This window comes from Rhipicephalus microplus, unplaced genomic scaffold, assembly GCF_043290135.1.
Source record: "Rhipicephalus microplus isolate Deutch F79 unplaced genomic scaffold, USDA_Rmic scaffold_345, whole genome shotgun sequence".
Taxonomy (NCBI): domain Eukaryota; kingdom Metazoa; phylum Arthropoda; class Arachnida; order Ixodida; family Ixodidae; genus Rhipicephalus; species Rhipicephalus microplus.
The window spans coordinates 55,001-67,500 of NW_027464913.1; the positions used below are offsets into that span (position 1 = coordinate 55,001).

Here is a 12,500-nt window from a genome sequence, read left to right on the forward strand (position 1 = left end):
GCGCCGCCCCGGCTGACGCGGTTTCGTGCCGCCCCGGCAGACGCGGTTTTTTGCGCCGCCCCGGCTGACGCGGTTTTTTGCCGCCCCGGCTGACGCAGTTCGGACTTGGCACTTTTCGGCTGTGCCTGGCTGGCGGCCCACTCACTCGATCGCCATGTCTGTTTGCCACAGTTTTCCCGGTGGTGCCGCACCCGGGCTCGCCCCGGCAGACGCGTTTTTTTTTTTTCTTTCGCCCCGGCTGACGCAGTTTTCGCGCCGCCCCGGCTGACGCGGTTTCGTGCCGCCCCGGCAGACGCGGTTTTTTGCGCCGCCCCGGCTGACGCGGTTTTTGCCGCCCCGGCTGACGCAGTTCGGACTTCGCACTTTTTGGCTGAGCCTGGCTGGTGGCCCACTCACTCGATCGCCATGTCTGTTAGCCACAGTTTTCCCGGTGGTGCCGCACCCGGGCTCGCCCCGGCTGACGCAGTTTTCGCGCCGCCCCGGCTGACGCGGTTTCGTGCCGCCCCGGCAGACGCGGTTTTCGCGCCGCCCCGGCTGACGCGGTTTTTGCCGCCCCGGCTGACGCAGTTCGGACTTAGCACTTTTCGGCTGTGCCTGGCTGGCGGCCCACTCACTCGATCGCCATGTCTGTTTGCCACAGTTTTCCCGGTGGTGCCGCACCCGGGCTCGCCCCGGCTGACGCAGTTTTCGCGCCGCCCCGGCTGACGCGGTTTCGTGCCGCCCCGGCAGACGCGGTTTTCGCGCCGCCCCGGCTGACGCGGTTTCGTGCCGCCCCGGCAGACGCGGTTTTTTGCCGCCCCAGCTGACGCAGTTCGGACTTAGCACTTTTTGGCTGAGCCTTGCTGGCGGCCCACTCACTCGATCGCCATGTCTGTTTGCCACAGTTTTCCCGGTGGTGCCGCACCCGGGCTCGCCCCGGCAGACGCGTTTTTTTTTTTCTTTCGCCCCGGCTGACGCAGTTTTCGCGCCGCCCCGGCAGACGCGGTTTTCGCGCCGCCCCGGCAGACGCGGTTTTTTGCGCCGCCCCGGCTGACGCGGTTTTTTGCCGCCCCGGCTGACGCAGTTCGGACTTGGCACTTTTTGGCTGAGCCTGGCTGGCGGCCCACTCACTCGATCGCCATGTCTGTTTGCCACAGTTTTCCCGGTGGTGCCGCACCCGGGCTCGCCCCGGCTGACGCAGTTTTCGCGCCGCCCCGGCAGACGCGGTTTCGTGCCGCCCCGGCAGACGCGGTTTTTTGCGCCGCCCCGGCTGACGCGGTTTTTTGCCGCCCCGGCTGACACGGTTCGGACTTTGCACTTTTCGGCTGTGCCTGGCTGGCGGCCCACTCACTCGATCGCCATGTCTGTTTGCCACAGTTTTCCCGGTGGTGCCGCACCCGGGCTCGCCCCGGCAGACGCGTTTTTTTTTTTTTTTTCTTTCGCCCCGGCTGACGCAGTTTTCGCGCCGCCCCGGCTGACGCGGTTTCGTGCCGCCCCGGCAGACGCGGTTTTTTGCGCCGCCCCGGCTGACGTGGTTTTTGCCGCCCCGGCTGACGCAGTTCGGACTTTGCACTTTTTGGCTGAGCCTGGCTGGCGGCCCACTCACTCGATCGCCATGTCTGTTTGCCACAGTTTTCCCGGTGGTGCCGCACCCGGGCTCGCCCCGGCAGACGCGTTTTTTTTTTTTCCTTCGCCCCGGCAGACGTGGTTCCCCCCCCCCCCCTCCGTCTTTCTTTTTGTTTTTTTTTTTCGCCGCGGCTGAAGTGGATTTTTCGGTGCCTCGACGCCCCGGTAGTCGCGGTTTTTCCGTTTCCGCACGGCCCCGGCTGACGCTGCTCGGTCACAGTCGCCTTTTGTGGTGATTGCAGACTTCTTGAGCGCGGGTGTTTTTTTTTTTTGTTGTTGTTGTTGTTTTATTACGCATTCGCTCCAGCAGACGCTGTTTAGACTTTTTGTTTCCTCTTTTATCCTGCGACGAGGTGACGAGGTTTATTCGGTGCCCCGCCGCCCCGGCTGAAGTGATTTTTCCTGTCCCGTGCCGCCCCGGCTGACGCGGTTGGGACTTCGCGTTTGTTCGGCCGCCACGGGTTTTGGCGCACTCGCTCGGTTGCTTGTTGTTGCCACTTGTTGCGAACCCAGGTTTCTTGAGCGAGCGCGGGCGTTTTTTCTTCCTTTCTTTCTTTGTTCTATGTGTTAGCGAATCGGCCTTTAATATCACACGAGGACTCACAACCAACAATTTTCAGTTTGAAGTGTAAAAAATCTGCAGGTGTTGACGTAACTGACTTGCCCCGTACCCTTGAGTACATCCATGAAGTTCTCGTAGTACTACTAAATCGCATTATTCCAAGTGGAGAAATTCCCATAAACTTGCAAACCTCTACACGAAAATCGGTGCGCGTGATAAAGTTGAAAATTATCGTCCGATATCAAATGTGCCTTCTATAACACAAATTCTAGGAAAAAAAAAAAAAAAAAACACTTGTTCGCCGTTTTCTGCGCCGTGACTGGCAGCACTCCGGCGAAGCGAAACGGGGTCGATTCGAGCACGATATCGGCGTCTTTCGACGTGCTCGCCGGCGACCGTCGCACGAGTACGTCGCACGAGCGCGTCTGCCGGGGCGCCGTTTGCGAAGCCGACGCAAAAGTGGGAACCGCCGCTCGGATGATCGCCGCTTTCGGCAGAGTGAGTGTTGGCACTCCGGGGAAGCGAAACAGCGTGAATGCGCCCACGAAATCGGCGTATTTTGAAGTGCCCGCCGGCGACCGTCGCACGAGTACGGTAAACCGCGTCAGCCGGGGCGTAGTTCGGGACGCCGACGAAAAAGTGGGAAGCGCAACTCGGATCTTCGCCGTTTTTGCAGGAGTGAGTGGCGGCCCTCCTGCGAGACCAAGAAGCATCGATTCGTGCACGAATTCGGCGCCTTTCGACGTGATCGCCGGCGACCGTCGCTCGAGTAGGGCAAACCGCGTCTGCCGGGGCGGGCTTCGGGACGCCGATGCGAAAGTGGGAAACGCTGCTCGGATGTTCGCCGTTTTTGGCCGAGTGAGTGCTGGCACACGGGCGAAGCCAAACGGGGCCGATTACGGCACGATATCGGCGTCTTTCGACGTGCCCGCCGGCGACCGTCGCACGAGTACGGTAAACCGCGTCAGCCCGGGCGGAGTTCGGGACGCCGATGCGAAAGTGGAGAACGCCGCTCGGATCTTCGCCGTTTTTGGAGGAGTGAGTGGCGGCACTCCGGAGAAGCCAGGGAGCGCCAATTAGCGCACGATATCGGCGTCTTTCGACGCGCTCGCCGGCGACCGTCGCACGAGTAGGGCAAACCGCGTCTGCCGGGGCGGGGTTTACGACGCCGACGCAAAAGTGGGAACCGCCGCTCGGATGTTGGCCGTTTTTGGCAGAGTGAGTGCTGGCACTCCGGCGACGCGAAAGAGCGCGAATGCGCCCACGAAAGTGGCGTATTTGGACGTGCGTGACGGCGACCGCTGCAGGAGTACGAAAAACCACGTCAGCCGGGGCGAGCGACACACGGCGGTCTGGGTGCTTATCGCTGCTATTATAGGGGCACCCCGGCAGACGCAGAAAAAAAAAAAAAAATTTTCGACCTTCTTTTTTGCTGGTCGAGCTCGGGTAACCCAGGTCGCAATGGGAGCCGCGCACGAAAGCGGCGTCGCGAGACGCGTTCGCGGTCGCTAGTCGCACGAGCTCGGCAACCGCGTCAGCCGGCGCGGAGTTCGGGATGCCGACGGCTAAGTGGGTACCGCTGCTCGGATGTTCGCCGTTTTTGGCCGAGTGAGTGCTGGCACTCCGGTGAAGCCAAGGAGCGCCAATTCGTGCACGATATCGGCGTCTTTCGACGTGCCCGCCGGCCACCGCCGCACGAGTACGGCAAACCGCGTCTGCCGGGGCGGGGTTCGCGACGCGTACGCAATAGTGGGAACCGTCGCTCGGATGTTCGTCGTCTTTGGCCGAGCGAGTGCTGGCACTCCGGCGAAGCGAAACGGGGCCGATTCGGGCACGATATCGGCGTATTTCGACGTGCTCGCCGGCGACCGTCGCACGAGTACGGCAAAGCGCGTCTGCCGGGGCGAGGTTTGCGACGCCGACGAAAAAGTGGGAAGCGCCGCTCGGATCTTCGCCGTTTTTGCAGGAGTGAGTGGCGGCCCTCCTGCGAGACCAAGAAGCATCGACTCGCGCACGATATCGGTGTCTTTCGACGTGCCCGCCGGCCACCGCCGCACGAGTACGGCAAACCGCGTATGCCGGGGCGGGGTTGGCGACGCCGACGCAAAAGTGGGAACCGCCACTAGGATGTTCGCCGTTTTTGGCAGAGTGAGTGCTGGCACTCCGGCGAAGCGAAAGAGCGCGAATGCGCCCACGAAAGTGGCGTGTTTGGACGTGCTTGACGACGACCACCGCAGGAAAACGAAAAACCACGTCAGCCGGGGCGAGCGACCCATGGCGGTCTGGGTGCTTATCGCTGCTATTATAGGGGCACCCCGGCAGACGCAAAAAAAAAAAAAAAATTTTTTTCGACATTCTTTTTTGCTCGTCGACCTCGGGTGACCCAGGTCGCAGTGGGAGCCGCGCACGAAAGCGGCGTCGCGAGACGGCTTCGCGGTCGCTAGTCGCACGAGCTCGGCAACCGCGTCTGCCGGGGCGGAGTTCGGGACGCCGACGGCTAAGTGGGAACCGCCGCTCGGATGTTCGCCGTTTGTGGCCGAGTGAGTGCTGGCACTCCGGCGAAGCCAAACGGGGCCGATTCCGGCACGATATCGGCGTCTTTCTACGTGCTCGCCGGCGACCGTCGCACGAGTACGGCAAAGTGCGTCTGCCGGGGCGGGGTTTGCGACGCGTACGCAATAGTGAGAACCGTCGCTCGGATGTTCGTCGTCTTTCGCCGAGCCAGTGCTGGCAATCCGGCGAAGCCGAACGGAGCCGATTCGGGCACGATATCGGCGTCTTTCCACGTGCTCGCCGGCGACCGTCGCACGAGTACGGTAAACCGCGTCAGCCGGGGCGGAGTTCGGGACGCCGATGCGAAAGTGGGAAGCGCCGCTCGGATCTTCGCCGTTTTTGGAGGAGTCAGTGGCGGCACTCCGGTGAAGCCAAGGTGCGCCAATTCGCGCACGATATCGGCGTCTTTCGACGTGCCCGCCGGCCACCGTCGCACGAGTACGGCAAACCTCGTCTGCCGGGGCGGGGTTTGCGACGCCGACGCAAAAGTGGGAACCGCCGCTCGGATGTTCGCCGTTTTTGGCAGAGTGAGTGCTGGCACTCCGGCGAAGCGAAAGAGCGCGAATGCGCCCACGAAAGTGGCGTGTTTGGACGTGCTTGACGACGACCACCGCAGGAAAACGAAAAACCACGTCAGCCGGGGCGAGCGACCCATGGCGGTCTGGGTGCTTATCGCTGCTATTATAGGGGCACCCCGGCAGACGCAAAAAAAAAAAAAATTTTTTTCGACATTCTTTTTTGCTCGTCGACCTCGGGTGACCCAGGTCGCAGTGGGAGCCGCGCACGAAAGCGGCGTCGCGAGACGGCTTCGCGGTCGCTAGTCGCACGAGCTCGGCAACCGCGTCTGCCGGGGCGGAGTTCGGGACGCCGACGGCTAAGTGGGAACCGCCGCTCGGATGTTCGCCGTTTGTGGCCGAGTGAGTGCTGGCACTCCGGCGAAGCCAAACGGGGCCGATTCCGGCACGATATCGGCGTCTTTCTACGTGCTCGCCGGCGACCGTCGCACGAGTACGGCAAAGTGCGTCTGCCGGGGCGGGGTTTGCGACGCGTACGCAATAGTGAGAACCGTCGCTCGGATGTTCGTCGTCTTTCGCCGAGCCAGTGCTGGCACTCCGGCGAAGCCGAACGGAGCCGATTCGGGCACGATATCGGCGTCTTTCCACGTGCTCGCCGGCGACCGTCGCACGAGTACGGTAAACCGCGTCAGCCGGGGCGGAGTTCGGGACGCCGATGCGAAAGTGGGAAGCGCCGCTCGGATCTTCGCCGTTTTTGGAGGAGTCAGTGGCGGCACTCCGGTGAAGCCAAGGTGCGCCAATTCGCGCACGATATCGGCGTCTTTCGACGTGCCCGCCGGCCACCGTCGCACGAGTACGGCAAACCTCGTCTGCCGGGGCGGGGTTTGCGACGCCGACGCAAAAGTGGGAACCGCCGCTCGGATGTTCGCCGTTTTTGGCAGAGTGAGTGCTGGCACTCCGGCGAAGCGAAAGAGCGTGAATGCGCCCACGAAAGTAGCGTATTTGGACGTGCTTGACGGCGACCGCCGCAGGAGTACGAAAAACCACGTCAGCCGGGGCGAGCGACCCACGGCGGTCTGGGTGCTTATCGCTGCTATTATAGGGGCACCCCGGCAGACGCAGAAAGAAAAAAAAAAATGGGGACATGGCGTGCGTCACCGTGCGGCTTCGCAGCGTTGCCGAAGTCGCCGAGCCCTTCGACTGAGCCGAACGGCGGACAGGGAACGTTGGTCGGCCGTTCTAACCTGTCGGTGCCACGCCGAGACGTCGTTAAGGAAAACCGCGTCGTGGGCCTCTACGACGCCGTCGAGTCGTTGTACGTTTGGTGTCCAGCGTGTCGGCGGCGAGTAGCGGACACGTCGTTCACGACTTCGGTCTTTCGCAGTCGACGCGAACTTGCGGAGAGTCGTGGTGCCTCACGTTTTCGGCAGAAACCGCGGCGGAATTTTCCCGTGCGTGCGCGCACGACCTCGGTGCTGTGCCGTCAGCGTAGTGTTGCACAAACTCGTGGCCTACCCAAGGTGCGGTACGTTTGCGGCCGTATCCTCGGTGGGAATTTCGTGAGTAGGGTCGCAAATTCTACGACCTCGGCGGGTTTGAGAGCGACGTAGACTTGTGGCACGCTCAACATGCCACACGTTTCGGGGCACACCCGCGGTGAAATTTTCTCGAGTACGCTCGTATTAGGGCCCAAGGAGGTCTGGGTACTTATCGCTGCTATTATGTGGGGGTTCTCGTGAGCGGCGTACGCGAAAGCGACCGGGTGTCTGATATGCGGCGGGCTTCGGCCTCGTCAAGCGTGTCCTCGGGTCTGCTCCAGGGGAATCCACGGCAGTCGTCTGCAGCCTCATCCGCTTGATGCGTTAGGGGCTGGTTGTCGGACGGTGCCGTTTTACCACGATATCGAGGTGTGTTCCGTGTCGTCCTCGGGCGATTCAGATGCGAAAGCGCCGAAGACGCGGGCGTGACCCGTCGTCTGGCGGCTTTGCAGTCTCGGCTCCGTTGCTAGTTCCGGCCGGTCCACCGACAGTGCAGCGGGCTTGGGCAACCCGCACGGCGCGACCGAGTCGATGCAACGAAAAAGAGCGAGCATGAACGTGCTTCTTGCCGCACGGCTCCCACTCGTCTTTCGGGAAGGTTGTGCCGTAGCGAGCTCGAACGCCGTCATCTCGGAGTGCAAAATAAGCGTGTTGGGGCGCCTGAAGGTGGCCTCCGCCGCACACAGACTGCGTCCGGCCCGCCGAGGGCGAGGACGGACGCGCAGTCGAACAATTACCTGGTTGATCCTGCCAGTAATCATATGCTTGTCTCAAAGATTAAGCCATGCATGTCTAAGTACATGCCGAAATAAGGCGAAACCGCGAATGGCTCATTAAATCAGTTATGGTTCCTTAGATCGTTTCTTCCTACTTGGATAACTGTGGCAATTCTAGAGCTAATACATGCAGTGAGCCTGGAGCCCTTTGGGTAACGGGTGCTTTTATTAGACCAAGATCGATCGGGTTTCGGCCCGTATTGTGTGGTGACTCTGGATAACTTTGTGCTGATCGCATGGCCACGAGCCGGCGACGTTTCTTTCAAGTGTCTGCCTTATCAACTTTCGATGGTAGGTTACTTGCTTACCATGGTTGTTACGGGTAACGGAGAATCAGGGTTCGATTCCGGAGAGGGAGCCTGAGAAACGGCTACCACATCCAAGGAAGGCAGCAGGCGCGCAAATTACCCACTCCCGGCACGGGGAGGTAGTGACGAAAAATAACAATACGGGACTCTTTTGAGGCCCCGTAATTGAAATGAGTACACTCTAAATCCTTTAACGAGGATCAATTGGAGGGCAAGTCTGGTGCCAGCAGCCGCGGTAATTCCAGCTCCAATAGCGTATACTAAAGCTGCTGCGGTTAAAAAGCTCGTAGTTGGATCTCAGTTCCAGACGAGTAGTGCATCTACCCGATGCGACGGCTCGGACTGAACATCATGCCGGTTCTTTCTTGGTGCACTTCATTGTGTGCCTCGAGATGGCCGGTGCTTTTACTTTGAAAAAATTAGAGTGCTCAACGCAGGCGAGTCGCCTGAATAAACTTGCATGGAATAATAGAACAAGACCTCGTTTCTGTTCTGTTGGTTTTTGGAATACGAGGTAATGATTAAGAGGGACGGACGGGGGCATTCGTATTGCGGCGCTAGAGGTGAAATTCTTGGACCGTCGCAAGACGAACTACTGCGAAAGCATTTGCCAAGAATGTTTTCATTGATCAAGAACGAAAGTCAGAGGTTCGAAGGCGATCAGATACCGCCCTAGTTCTGACCATAAACGATGCCAACCAGCGATCCGCCTGAGTTACTCAAATGACTCGGCGGGCAGCTTCCGGGAAACCAAAGTATTTGGGTTCCGGGGGAAGTATGGTTGCAAAGCTGAAACTTAAAGGAATTGACGGAAGGGCACCACCAGGAGTGGAGCCTGCGGCTTAATTTGACTCAACACGGGAAAACTTACCCGGCCCGGACACTGGGAGGATTGACAGATTGAGAGCTCTTTCTTGATTCGGTGGATGGTGGTGCATGGCCGTTCTTAGTTGGTGGAGCGATTTGTCTGGTTAATTCCGATAACGAACGAGACTCTAGCCTATTAAATAGGTGCGGGGTTCCCAGCACCTTACAACCTTCTTAGAGGGACAAGCGGCTCCTAGCCGCACGAAACAGAGCAATAACAGGTCTGTGATGCCCTTAGATGTCCGGGGCCGCACGCGCGCTACACTGAAGGAAGCAGCGTGTCTTTATCCCTGTCTGAAAAGACTGGGTAACCCGTGGAACTTCTTTCGTGATTGGGATAGGGGCTTGCAATTGTTCCCCTTGAACGAGGAATTCCCAGTAAGCGCGAGTCATAAGCTCGCGTTGATTACGTCCCTGCCCTTTGTACACACCGCCCGTCGCTACTACCGATTGAATGATTTAGTGAGGTCTTCGGACCGATGTCCGGCGCGGCCTTTCGGTTGCGCCGGTCTGTTGGAAAGATGACCAAACTTGATCATTTAGAGGAAGTAAAAGTCGTAACAAGGTTTCCGTAGGTGAACCTGCGGAAGGATCATTAACGGATTGTGAAGGGTGAGCGCCTCAGCTGCGTCTGCGCCCGACACTTTCTGCCGCTGACCCCGTTTGGACGCGGGGTCGGCTTTTCCCCACGGGGCTGCCTGAATGTGGAGCGGCACCCCGTGACAAATTGTTGCGCCCAGCGGACGCCAACACCGCGACCTTGGACGGTCGGCCAGGTGGCGGACGCGGGTACAAACGGCGCAACGCACTCATAGGTCGGCTTTCGACCCGCCACTGCACCGTGGCTCGAAGCGCTCGAAATGCGCGACCCGACCGCTGCGGGACCGCCTAGTACTGTAAACAGGAGCGGCGGAGCGCGAACGGCGAGTCGTGGTTACGTCGGTAGAAGGCGAGGCTGCGCGTTCCCGAAACGCCAGCCGAGTGCCCTCCCGACCGTTCGAGCGTGCAAGAACGAGACCCGACAATCGCGCGGCGACTGCCAAGTACGAGAGGAACGGCACAAGCGTCGGCGGTCGGTCAAGGAACTGGCGATGTGACGGGTCCGCTGTGCACCAGTGCATACCGTCCCGCCGTCCGCGGCAAGCGCCTCCGCGTCCTCGGGTGACGGAGGCTGCCGGTCGGTTCTTGCAGGCGAGGGATCTCGCTGGCACCGGTTCGCGTTGACGCGCGGCCGGTCATGGCACGGCGATGCGACGGCCGAGGTGCGCAGTACTCGATGGAGGAACCGCACGCTCCGATGACCGTCCCGCCCTCCGCGGCGTATGCGTACCGACCGTAATGGTTGCAGCAGCGCCGGCCGGCTTTTGAATTCGCCACACGAAACACGGTGCGAGATCGCGGTTAGGGGAGCGTCGACGTTGCCAGGCGTTTTGCTTGCTGCCGAGGGAAAGGCGGCACGGCCACGTCGCGCTCGTCGCGATTAGCGGGTCTGCGCGCTTTGGGAAGGTGCCGCAACGACTTGCCGAAAGAGGAAGCACGGAAGAACGAGGGACTTGGACGTCCCGACAATTGAACGCACTTGCGGCCAGGCCCTTGCTGGCTTCGTTCTTCCGCCTCGAGTAGGCTCGTACGCGGCTCCGGCGCCGAAAGTGGTCCTTGGCACCGACTTCGGTGGACGTGGGAAGTGCCGCGCAAGTACGGCGCGCCTGGCTCCACCTGTTGGCTAAAGTAGGCAGCCGGATCGGCATTTTGGTGTGCGGTGGCAAACCGTGGATGCGAAAAAAGCTTGTGCGATTTCGTGGAACAAAAAGCGGGGGTCCCCCTTTTTATGCGGAGGAGACCGACCCGCCCGCCGTGGTGAACCGCGACGCCACGGTAAAAACGGGAGAGGCTTGTCGATGGGACCGTGCATCCCGCGCTCCACGGAGGCCGGGAGGCGGCCGCCCGAGGAAATGTGTAGCCGTCGAGGCCCGCATCTGCGTGCACTCTTATCCAAATGGGTGTACCGCAGGCATTTTCTGGTTAGGCGGGCCAATGAGAGCGAGCACACAACGATACCTACGGGTCCGGCTTGGAGAACCGGCTTCGACGCCTCCCGAGTATTTATAGAGGGGTGGACCACGAAAGCACTCGCAAGTAGCGGAAGCGAAACGCCGTCCGAAACACACCGTTTGCTCGATTTGCGGCAGCCGAAAAAGGCGCGGCAGAGTTTTGGAGTCCAAGCGTGCGCTGAAAAGCGCCCTTCTTGGCCACTGTTTGGCCGAGTGCCAGAAACGTTTGGTTTTGACTGTACGGAATTGAACAAACACTTTTTCACGACTCTAAGCGGTGGATCACTCGGTTCTCGGGTCGATGAAGAACGCAGCCAGCTGCGAGACTTGGTGTGAATTGCAGGACACACTGAGCACTGATTCTTTGAACGCACATTGCGGCCTTGGGTCTTCCCTTGGCTTCGTCTGTCTGAGGGTCGGATCACATATCAAGAGAGCCTTCGGCGCACAAGGGAACGTGAGCCGTCGACTCGTTTTGACCGCGTCGGCAACACGGACAGCACGCTGAACACCTCACAGCGAGCGCCAACAGCGGCCACTCAAGGGCGAGACGGTGGCGACCGTCGTGCCAGAGCCCAACCGAAACGGGGGCGACCGACTGCATTGAGGATGTGGCACCTCGTTGAGACCGCCGCAGGACTTCGAGTCGGAAGGAAGCCTGCAGGGAAAGTGCGGTCGAGGTTGCGTACTCCTCTCTGCGACCGGGCGCGCAAGAGCTGCGAGAGCCACGGACGCGCAACTTTAACGCACGGTAAACACGAGGAGCGAAAGCCGGCCAGCAAAGCTTCTCCAGCCGTGCGCAAAGTGCGCGAGATCGCAGCCTTGCGTTGCGCTTGTTGCCCTCGAAGTAAGCAGGGTGTCCCGTAGACCGGGCGCTCGAACACGCTGCGGGGCCGTGCCTCCTCCAGGCTTTGCCGCGCGAACAGGGAACGTTCGCGCGCAAAGCGCAGGGAGGTGAGGAGGCTGCGCCCGACGTTTGCGGTTCGCTGCGTACGCGGTTGATGCGGAGAGCACGGCGCGACGACTTGCCGCGAAGCGGAAAAAGTCTCCCGCACGAGTTGGCGAAACGTTGGCGAAGCTTAAGGCGTTCTCGTCGTAGTCCGCCGTCGGTCTAAGTGCTTCGCAGTTCCCGTCCCGTTCAAAAAACTGGGCCACTCCAGTTGGGGCGGGGGCGACGCTACACGAGACGATGCCTCTCGCCAGGCTGCGTGGCTGCCCTTGCGGCGGCGGCGACTGGCCTCGGCGGTGTTTGGGCTTTCGACACGGTCGTTTATCACGCAACTGCTCGGACGACGCACGCGCGCAGCGGAATGCCGCTTGCCAGCCTTGTGAAGATGTGACCCTGTACAGGGTTGCGGGCGCACTTGGTAGGGCGTCGTACTCGGTTCGCGATGGGTTTACGAACGTGTCCCGTCACTTCCACGTCACACCGGTTGTGCGCCGCACGCGTGCAGCGGGGAAGCCGATTGCCAGCCTTGTGAAGAAGTGGCCTTGTACAGGGTTGCGGGCGCACTTGGTAGGGCGAGCGCACGCGGTCGTGCAGGAAGTTGATGGAAGCGAATGTATCCGCTGTCGACCTCAGATCAGGCGAGACAACCCGCTGAATTTAAGCATATCACTAAGCGGAGGAAAAGAAACCAACAGGGATTCCCCGAGTAGCTGCGAGCGAAACGGGACCGAGCCCAGCACCGAATCCCCCGTCCTTGCAGGCGGTCGGGAAATGTG

General features: G+C 60.7%; 3 non-coding genes across 3 annotated transcripts in view; all 3 read left to right on the forward strand.

The window, feature by feature from the left end:
* The first annotated feature begins 7,507 nt into the window (after nt 1-7,507).
* On the forward strand, nt 7,508-9,322 carry LOC142793907 (small subunit ribosomal RNA). The gene has a single exon (XR_012891916.1). It is a non-coding gene; the product is annotated as a small subunit ribosomal RNA (ribosomal RNA).
* Nucleotides 9,323-11,041: 1,719 nt separating this feature from the next.
* On the forward strand, nt 11,042-11,194 carry LOC142793920 (5.8S ribosomal RNA). The gene has a single exon (XR_012891927.1). It is a non-coding gene; the product is annotated as a 5.8S ribosomal RNA (ribosomal RNA).
* Nucleotides 11,195-12,348: 1,154 nt separating this feature from the next.
* LOC142793914 (large subunit ribosomal RNA) overlaps nt 12,349-12,500 on the forward strand; it is a 3,958-nt gene continuing 3,806 nt past the window's right edge. Inside the window, exon 1 of the ribosomal RNA XR_012891923.1 lies at nt 12,349-12,500. This exon is cut by the window's right edge and continues 3,806 nt beyond it. This is a non-coding gene — a ribosomal RNA (large subunit ribosomal RNA).